We start from the raw sequence: 9712 nt of genomic DNA, 5'->3' as shown, positions 1-9712 counted from the left end.
TTAATTTTTGTTGCAAAGTTTGCATAGCCAGTTCGATGCTGCCAACAAATTTCTCATGTTCTTCATGTCTCCTTTTTTGTTTTTGCAGCTTACCACCTTGTCCTCTCGGTTCATCAATCACACTGTTGCTCCTCATTAGAAGACATATGAAAGCCTGCTTGCCTGTGTGCCTGCCTTGTATTACAGACACCCTTGCATTTGGCTGGACCCCCAGCAGTGGGATAGCGCATGCCAAGAATGCAAGGAATGGCCCTGTGAGTGATAAGAAGGAAATTCCCTGTAATAGACTGGAAGAAAAGCTTAGAAATAACAGAACATTCGGGGGGTGGGGGGGGGATTAAAGGAATGACGACAAAGAGCAGGATGGAGAAGGAAGCCTGTACAGACAGAGGTTTGGCATAAAGTCAATAAATTCTGTGAGGGAAACTGATGATGTGGATGGAGTCATGATACATGAGAACCTGCTGCTGTTACTGAATGGAGATAAGTGGGAAAGTGGTTGGATTTCAAAAGGAAATAAACTACAGTAAAGTAGGCTCAAGCAAAGTGGACTGAAGATAACAAATAAAAAGATGCGTAACAGGCTGAGATCGCATGAACTTTGTGGGACAAGACAGATATGGGGACATGTCTCGAGGAATGGAAGCATTAGCTTCCAGTGGGTTGGTAATGAGTGGGAAGAGGATTTTTGACTGGCGAATCCCTGGATTTGACAGACAGCACCTCTTTGTGACTCATTGACTTGGCCTTTTGGCTGTCTTGTTTCCTGTGGTATCTGTGGAAGCTTTCAAGATTTGTTTGCACAGTGGACAAAACATTGCCAAATCCTGATCCAGATTAGCTTCCAATCTGCTGTAACCTACCAAATCTGATTTGAGAGCAGCCTCCTGACAAGCCTACACAGTTCCGGTAAAAGATTTACATAGACTCATGTTCACGAATGTCATTAGGTGGGGCTGTTTAGATATTTATTTAAAACTTTTTTTTTTTTTCAGTGTAGAAGAATTATACGACAAATAATTTTAATGACTAAAAAATTTTTATTATCAACACACTTTTGAAGGGTTCAAAATTATATATATTACTCTTACAGGCTAATATATATACATATACACCTCGTAATATTTGCCTAAATTTTCCTCAACAAGTTCCACCTTAAAAGCAAAGTCAGCTGCTGGTACAAATCTGACTGGATATTTTGATCACTCTACTTGGCAGAGTTGGTAGATTTAATTTAAACTGCTTGATATCTTGAAATAAAACGTGCTTTATCCCATCAATTTTCTAGACTAAAATCAGTTGTAAGAAATGCATGTTTAAAGAAAAACAGAAATGCTCCACTGGAGTATATTTTGCATTTATTTAGAAATTGTCAATGTAAGGGAACCACGTTCATTTTACTTATACGGTTCAGTGTGTTCAGATACTTTTCAACAAACAGAGAAATTGTCAACTTTGGCTTGGAAGTCTGTTGGCAGATTCTGATTCATCAGTGTCGGTGCTTTAAATCAGGGTCTGGAACGATTCTGCTCCGCCAGAGAATTGTGCAGCAGAGCAGAGCAGAGCAGAGCAGAGAAACACGCAGTGTAAATTCAAGAGAATACAGACATAACATTGCATCACATGGTAACTCTTAGAAGCCCCACCTGATAAGTCATTTACATTCACCTCCCTGGCAACTACCAGGGCTTGGAGACACAACTGCACCGTCCACAAATGTCTTCCAGCAGCACATTCTTTAATTACCTATTACCTATCCGTGGAGTCGTAGTTAGTATGGTTATTCCTGATAAAACAATCTTTGTCTAATCTAATCATAAACCTCTTCTACAGAAGGCATTTGACTTATCTGTGTGGGGGACTGCCATTTGCATTAAAGCATTTGGATAACAGTTGCGCAGCAGGGGCTTCTTTCTTTTCATTGTACTCTCACTTCAGGTACACGTTAAACTTGCTACACTAAATACAGAGTCTTCCAGTAGTTACCAGAGCCTCGGTGAGGCTTTGATTTTCTTGGACATCTTAACCATTTTTTTCTGTTTATCTTAGGGTCTCATTAAATACTCATACTCCTTCAGAGTCTGTTGATGAGGAAAGAATCTCTAGTTCCAGAACATGTAACTTTATGCTCCATTAAATTATATACACACTGGTGCACGCTGAAATGCCTTTGGATTTGGACAAACGGTAAGACAAAGATTGTGCTTTATGGCCACATTAACATGAGGAATGAGTGGACGGGTCAAAGTGTGGCTTTTAACCCAAAAAGCAATGTACAAACTGTTACGTTTGGTGCTGGTAGTATTATCTCATGGGGCTTTTTCACCTTTAACAAATCATTTTAACGATTAAAAATTTTTTAATTGGCAACACAAGCCTAATATACATGCAAATACACCTGATATTTGGTGTACATTATTATGTGTACAATGTGCATCTAATAATAAGGGGTATATTGCTACTTCTTATTAACAAGAAGTAGCATAACCTCAAAATTCTTTAGAATTGAAACTTGGAAACAATTGTTTGTTTCAGCAGGAAAAGGTCCAAAACATCCATCAAGACTGTTTTAGGAAAGATAAAACAAGCAAACACTAAACTTTTGAAATAGCCCCACCTTAAAGCTAATGTAAATTTGTAAACCATGTTTAAAGTTAGGCTCTTGCCAGGAAACCATTCATCCATTGGCTGTATCATCTTATCCTTGAAGGGTCACACGGGGGTGGTGACTCTCTGCAACAGGCATAGGACGGGAAGCAGGACAAACACTGGAAAGGTCGCCAGTCCACCGCAGGATAACACAGATACAGAGGGCAAAAAGACATGCACACACACTCAAACCTAGGGGCAATTAGGAATATTCAATTAACCCAACAGTCATGCTTTTGGACAGTAGAAGGAAAGCTACACTTGCATAGGGAGAACATGCAACAAGATTTGAACCCAGGACTTTCTTGTTTCAAGCTATCTGTGTTCACCACAGAGTTATTTCAAAACCAACCAATTTGAAATAACTCTACCAATTGTGCCAAGAAGGGTAGTCTCACGTGGAATTACATCAGAAGCTTGTTAAAGTATCAGTTAGGGTGTATGTATACTTTTGAGACTGCAGGTACACTTTTGACCTTGTGTGGCTTAGAGAAGTTAGTGTCATGTCCATAATGAGTGAATTGAATTTTTCTCACCGTAGTTGTATGTATTCATTTGGGGGCTGGCTTGTATTTCCTGAGCTGCCAGCTGATAATTGCTTTGAGTTGCTAAACTGCAACAGGACAGATTGGATTACACGCCACCAGGGTGGTTCCCCTGCTAACCTTCTTGTTTCTCCCAGATTACATCACATGTTAGCAAGCGCATACCTCACAGTCACATCAGAGGCCAGAAAATAGCCTAGTGTTTTAAGACAGAAAGGGGATAATGGGATATTATGGATGAGGGCAAGAAGCGTAGCAATCCTTCCTGTGCACGGCTTTCTATTTAACATCATACTCAAGATAAGAGAAGACGGTTGATGGTGATCTGGTTTCTGTTTATGCAACCCGTGTGTGAATGTTTGCCCATTGTTCACATCTGGCCTGAGCCAAGTCTCTCCTGTGTTCAAATCATAAATAATGAACAACTGAGAGGGAAATGAAACATTATCCGTATAAAACTCCCCGGGGTGTCTTATCTTGAGTGACATTGATTCATTCCTGTCGTATTACTATTGCAGGGTAAAAGTTGGCCAATTATAACAACACAATTGAGACAGATAAACACGACTTGCAGCCACAGTCTGGGCTTCTTTTTCCCAAAAGTATTTATTAATTAATCTTCAAAGGAAAGGGGTCAGGTCAGCATTGTAAAGCTTAATGGATAAACGGTAAGTGCGGAACAACGAGGTGAAGGCTGGAGTGTGTGAACCCAGTCGCTCTTTGCGGCGTGTTTGTGCAGAAAGGAACTAAGCTTAGAACTGGATCCAGTGAATCTGGTGACTCCCTCTGTTTTGTATATTTTGGTCAAAGCCTCATATAACGACCCAGTGCGGTTTCTTGGCTTTTCGACCCATCTGAAACAGCTGACATAAGGCACATAGGTGGGTGTGTGAGCTAAGCTTTGAGTTGAAGTAGTGAAAGGCCTGGGCAGACAGGATGGATGTTTAATTTTTTTTTTTTTTTTTTTTTTTGTAAAGCGAACCCCTGGGAAGTTTGGACGACCGACAGCTGAGGTGGAGCCTGAGGCAGCCAAGCAGGAGGGAGAGTGTTTTCATGTGTTTATGCGTGTGTTTTCCTTCACTACTGGGACTTTCTCTCAGGGCCTCACCTTACTGTTACAGGGTTCAGTTGGGGGGTGCAGAAACAGGTCTTAGGGACAACCTGTTGAAGAACTCCTGTTTCCTCCAGGGAGCAATACTTTTGACGTACAGCGCCTCCCCATCCTCACCCTCCGTCTTCAATGTGCCGAATCAGTGGAAGGCAGAAACCCGGAGAGTATCTCTGACACTAATATGGAAAATAGCCTGTTTGGAATGAATATAAGGGCAAATATTATTCTTCCTGAGCGTAACCACGGCGAGCACCTCTGACCTGGCAATGAAAGTGCTGAAACAAAAAGCCCAAAGACTTTCTCTGCTCCATCAAAGGAGAGCTACATAAAATAAACACGACCATCAGATTACCGCGCTGAACACGGGGCTGCGTTAGCCCAGCGCCGGCTGCCCTGCCGCCCAACCCCAGCAGCTCTATGGGAGTTAAGTGTGGGGTCCGCTCAGTCAACACCATGACGCAAAATGGAACAAGCCTCTGACAGAAGCCCCAGGCTGATGGAATAAGGCCCCTGCCCACAGGCCCGCAAAGCCCCCAAGCCGGGGAGAAGCACACTGAGCAAGAACAGGATGGAAGATGAGGGGAGAAGGTAGATGAGGAAAAAGAGTGCTGGTTCCAAAGTGATGCCACTGGCTCTCTCCCAAACTGAACAGCACACACATACATGCCCCGTTGCCACAGGGAACCAGCAGCAGCCGCAGGTCAGGACAGACAGCCGCCAGTGGAGACAAGGCCGGGGCAGGGCACGGTAAGGTACAGTGGTTAGTGGTGGTTGCGGTAGCAGCCAGTGAGACTGTGAAGCTCAGGATGCCCCAGCGCAGTCGGCCTGACCTCACAGGGGTTCTTTTATTTCTCTGCGTACGTCTCAGAAAGTTCGTGTGTCGGCGTGTGCGTTAAAAAAAAAGAGTCGGCATGTTTATGTTTACGTTTCTCGCTTGGGTGATGTAACCGCGAGAAAACAAATCCGTCCCTTGAGAAATCACCACGGCCTTTCTCTTGGCCTTTCAGTCACCTCACTGAGGCTCTGCTGTCCGTGTCAGCCACAGCTACGGTCTGTCAGACGTAGACTGATTTCCCCCCAGGCACCTCTGACCTTCTCCTCGTCATCTCAAGCCTCATTTTTACACCCCCAGTCTGTCGTTCTGTCAGAGATTCCCCCTGTTTCCTTATTTCCTTCCTGGCCTTCGCACAGGAGTCAGCCTGCACAATATATTCCACTCTCACGTTGTTTGAAGCTGACTCTCTGGTGAATGTGTCTCAAAAAGCCAGGTTCTGAGACCCGAAAGGAAAAAAAACCCACATTCCAGAGTAAAACTGGATTAGGTTTATATGCTCACTCTTTCTCATCTTATTTCCTCGAAAAGGTTTTTCCACCAAGCTGATCCAGTGCTAAACAGTATTAGTCTTTGCTTAGAGAGAATAACCAATCGGATTATTGTAGTTACAATGTTTAAAACTCATGAGTTAATGTAACTTTTTGATACAAAAAAACTGAAAAAAGCCAGAGGTACAATATTAAAAGAAATATTAGCATCAGAATAACAAGACGTCACCACCTCTCATCTTCCCACATTTATTAAGTCACAATTTTCCACTAAATCCATAAACTCTCTCCCTTATTAAGTTCCTAAATATTGCTGGACTTAGGATACTTTCAGCTGGTGTTACTACTGTTACTGCGACAAACTTTTAGCGCAACCATAGCTCCATAGGCTTCCCAGGTCCTGGTTAATTAATTGGTTTTGGGCTCCTGCTTGAATAAAAATTGAATTTTTACACTCAAAACAAACACTTTGAAAAACAGACGCACATGGGCACACGAGGCAATCAGCAGCAGCTCTTAGGAAATATGAGGGCAACCTACATCAACCTAGGAAGTGTACGATTAGCTAGTTAGCAAGAGTTCTTCCGTTCTGATGTCAGAGAGCTTCACAGACGTAAGCAGCGAGTCTATGGAAATGAAAGGTCAAATTCCAAGGGCGAGTTCAAGCTACATGGTTACACCGATAAGATCGCACATCAGCTGAGTAGGATGACAACTCAGTTCCTCGAGAGCTAGTGTCCAGGCTAGCTTAATTTGATTCCTGCTGCAACACAACTGAATTATTACCTCATTCAGGTTGGAGCTGAGGCATCAATTGGCCTGACGTTTTCTGGTGGGAGGATTAGTTACTGGATGAAATGTTTATGCTGACAAAATAAAGTGGCTCAGTTTTGGCAAATGGATTGTGGAAAACCTAATTTCTTTCATGGAACCAGTTAAAAACTGGCTGCAGTACCAGTCCTGGTAAGAGCACCAGAACTGCTCGGTGGAAAAACTCAAAAGGACTGCTTCTTCTAACCCCATGGTTCTCCAACATGCTACTGTTGGTGTTAGCTTTTAGTAGTATTGAGAAGAAATGTTGTTGACTTGCTTTGGTAATTATTTACAAATTGCTGTCATTGTTCTTTTGGCACCTCTTACTATGAGGTTGCCACAGCACAGCAGTCTACCCCACTTAACAGCTGTCTGCACATGGAGTCGGTAGACGTTTTATGCCGGATGCTCATCCGACTCATAGCTATACTCAGGAGAAAGGGAACGAGGATCAAACCAGGAACATCCAGGTCTGTGGACACTCAGCTGTACCACCTTGTATTATTATACAAGTTGATTAACCATGAGCTAATGAGCATCAAACGTTCAAAAATCACATTGGTCTTTCTAAATACTACTGGGTCACACTATGAAACAAATAGTGTGAGCCATTTTTTCTTCTTTTAAAAAAAAATACAAATGCCAAGACCTTGTTACGCTGCCGCCTTAAAGTCAGTCAGTATATTGGTTTTTGGAAAACTGGGCACCTACTGAGGAGGTTTTAACTTTGTGAGAACAATTGTTCTAAGCATCACATTCTGACCTTTATCCTCCTATGACGTGTGGCTTGAAAAGAACCCTCAAGGCTTTAAGATGACGCAAGGCTCAGGTAAAATGTTGCCAGATCAGAAACTTAAAGCCCTGCCAGGTTGTAGCTGTTTCAGCGTCAGAGCCATGGGCCTTCTTTCTGGTTCCTGAAAATGACTCCCGCGTGCGCTAGAACGAACACAATCACTGTGGTCCACCGGGCCTCACACCAGCAGCGTTGCATTACCACGTTCGCTTCCCTACTGTTCTCCTTTTCTTTTCATCCTTCCCTCGTTTCTCCTCTGACTCAGCTGTTTTTGTAGGAAACTCCATCTCTTTGAAGAAGGGGCTGGATCTTTCATTACTCCGCAGCAAGAAGAGAGAAGGAGATGATAGGGGGCTGAATAAGTGGGCCATTGTCTTCAGCCCTTCCCTTTATGGACCACAGGTAATTCTACTGGGCTAATTACAGAGAACGGCTGCAACAGGTGTGGGACTCTGCACCTGGGTTAAAAAAAAAAAAAAAAGGTCTGTGTGTGATTGTACAGATCAGAGTGAAAGTGTGTATGACTTTATGGATTTGTCAGACATTTCCAGACAAATTTAGTCTTAAAAAAAAAAAAGATGACTTATTGTGGAAGAATAATCTCATCTGAAAGCGTTTAGAAAAATCCAACCTTTCGTTTTAGTAAGTTCAAAACGGAAAATCCCATGTTAAGAAATGATTATTTTTCCCAAAATAAAAGTAATACCCTTTAACATTTCCCAAGATTGAAACATACAGAGAAATGGATCTTGGACTATTCATCTTTGTGCAATATCATTGGATCACCCACATTCCTCTCTAGTGGTCTCTTCTTTTCAGCCAATCCCACAGCTTTTGCTCACAATTTAAGCGTTGGGGCTGAGATGGCCACTGATTTTGATTTTGTGTCTGGTAAACTGTTTCTTGTTTATTTGGTCATATATTCTGGTTCACTGTGCAACTAAACGATCCAGTTAGGACACATTTCAAGGAGTTAATAAAATGCACAATGCAGAAGAAGTAACCCACAGCATCGCATATTCCCCAATGTTCCAAAATTTGATGCTTTTCCACATTTTCATCATTGTTTGTTCCTAAAAACCTGACCGGTTCCACTAAAGTTTATCATACACCACATGCTTACATTACAGACGTACCATTCTTTTCTCAAACAGTGAGTTATGGATATTTTTTTAGCTCCTTTACTTAGGGTTAGACATCGTTTGAAGTTGAATGATCCTGGTTCATATTCCAGTTCCACGTTTTGATGCTCAAAAAAGTCTACATGCCTTTATTGAGTTAACTAACCAGAGTTGCTAATGGATTTAAAAAGTCCCAACTTCTCAATTATTGTTATTTTTCCCCACATCAATACTTCCAACTTTTATATAATATCAAACATGTACTTGATATACATGTCATTAATCTTCTTTTTATGTGGGTTCACTTTCGCAAGACCTTTATCTGATGAAAACACTTTTACAGCTATTATCTGATGCTGCAGGCGCTGAAAACATGTAATTAAGCTCCCACTGATGTGCTAACATGGTGCAGAAGAGCAAACAAAGAAGAATAACTTGTAAAACCTAGTCCAGGTCAGCAGTAGGTACAATATATAATCATGAACGGCGAGTCTTTTCAACTACCTGGCTAATGCTAACAATTTTCAACTTCAAGTTTGTGGAAACTTTCTGATTTTTCTCTCCTGACTGTGACTGCAGTCAGGCAGGATGAAGTTTGGCGCACTGCATCAAAGACAAGCACAAGGCCGGAGGTATTGAAGCAGGTTGGTCGCGCTCCCTCCGTTTGTACAAAATATTCCTGTTGGAAATGTTGTGCTGAGCCGACGGCTCGGTTCTTTTAGTAAAGTGTAGCCACACTTCCAGCTGATTCTTCTTCAGTGTTACATTGGGGATCTGAATATCAAAACTAGCAATCAAAATTTAATAAATAACTGAACAATCCTGGGAGAATTGAAGTGCTAATCCTGGTTCCAATTGATTTTTGAGACTCGATGCCTGACCGTACCGTCCTCCTGGCTGAGTTTGTAGCAAAATAAACTCGAGTCCTTCTCTGGACTTGTGGACTTGCACGGAAACAGACCGGTGTATTGTGTAATACTTTACTTACAGATTCACTTATTGAGATGTCTCCTGTTTACGAATTCCTAAGATAAAGGGGCATCAAGTGGTACACTACGAATTAAAGTTCTTATGCTTCGATTAACTTAAAGTGGAAAGTATTAATAAAAAAAATGACAGAAATAATCTTATTTAAAGAAAAAATCTTAATGTGGGATTTTAATAGTTTGTAATTTTTTTTTTTTTTTACAATGGAGTGCCCAATAAATTTATTTGTCTGTAAAACACAGACAACTAAGTGTGTGTGTGTCAAATGCCTACTGAACCAACCTGGTCACACGTTCACACTGCAATGTATCACGACAACAGAATGGCGTACAGCAGTCATTGCATCGTACAGTAATGTCACACAATCATG

The sequence above is a fragment of the Poecilia mexicana genome, unplaced genomic scaffold, assembly GCF_051168715.1.
Source record: "Poecilia mexicana isolate PSO_F unplaced genomic scaffold, ASM5116871v1 scaffold_16, whole genome shotgun sequence".
Lineage (NCBI taxonomy): Eukaryota > Metazoa > Chordata > Actinopteri > Cyprinodontiformes > Poeciliidae > Poecilia > Poecilia mexicana.
The sequence above is the reverse complement of the archived record's forward strand: the minus strand, read 5'-3'. Positions refer to the sequence as shown.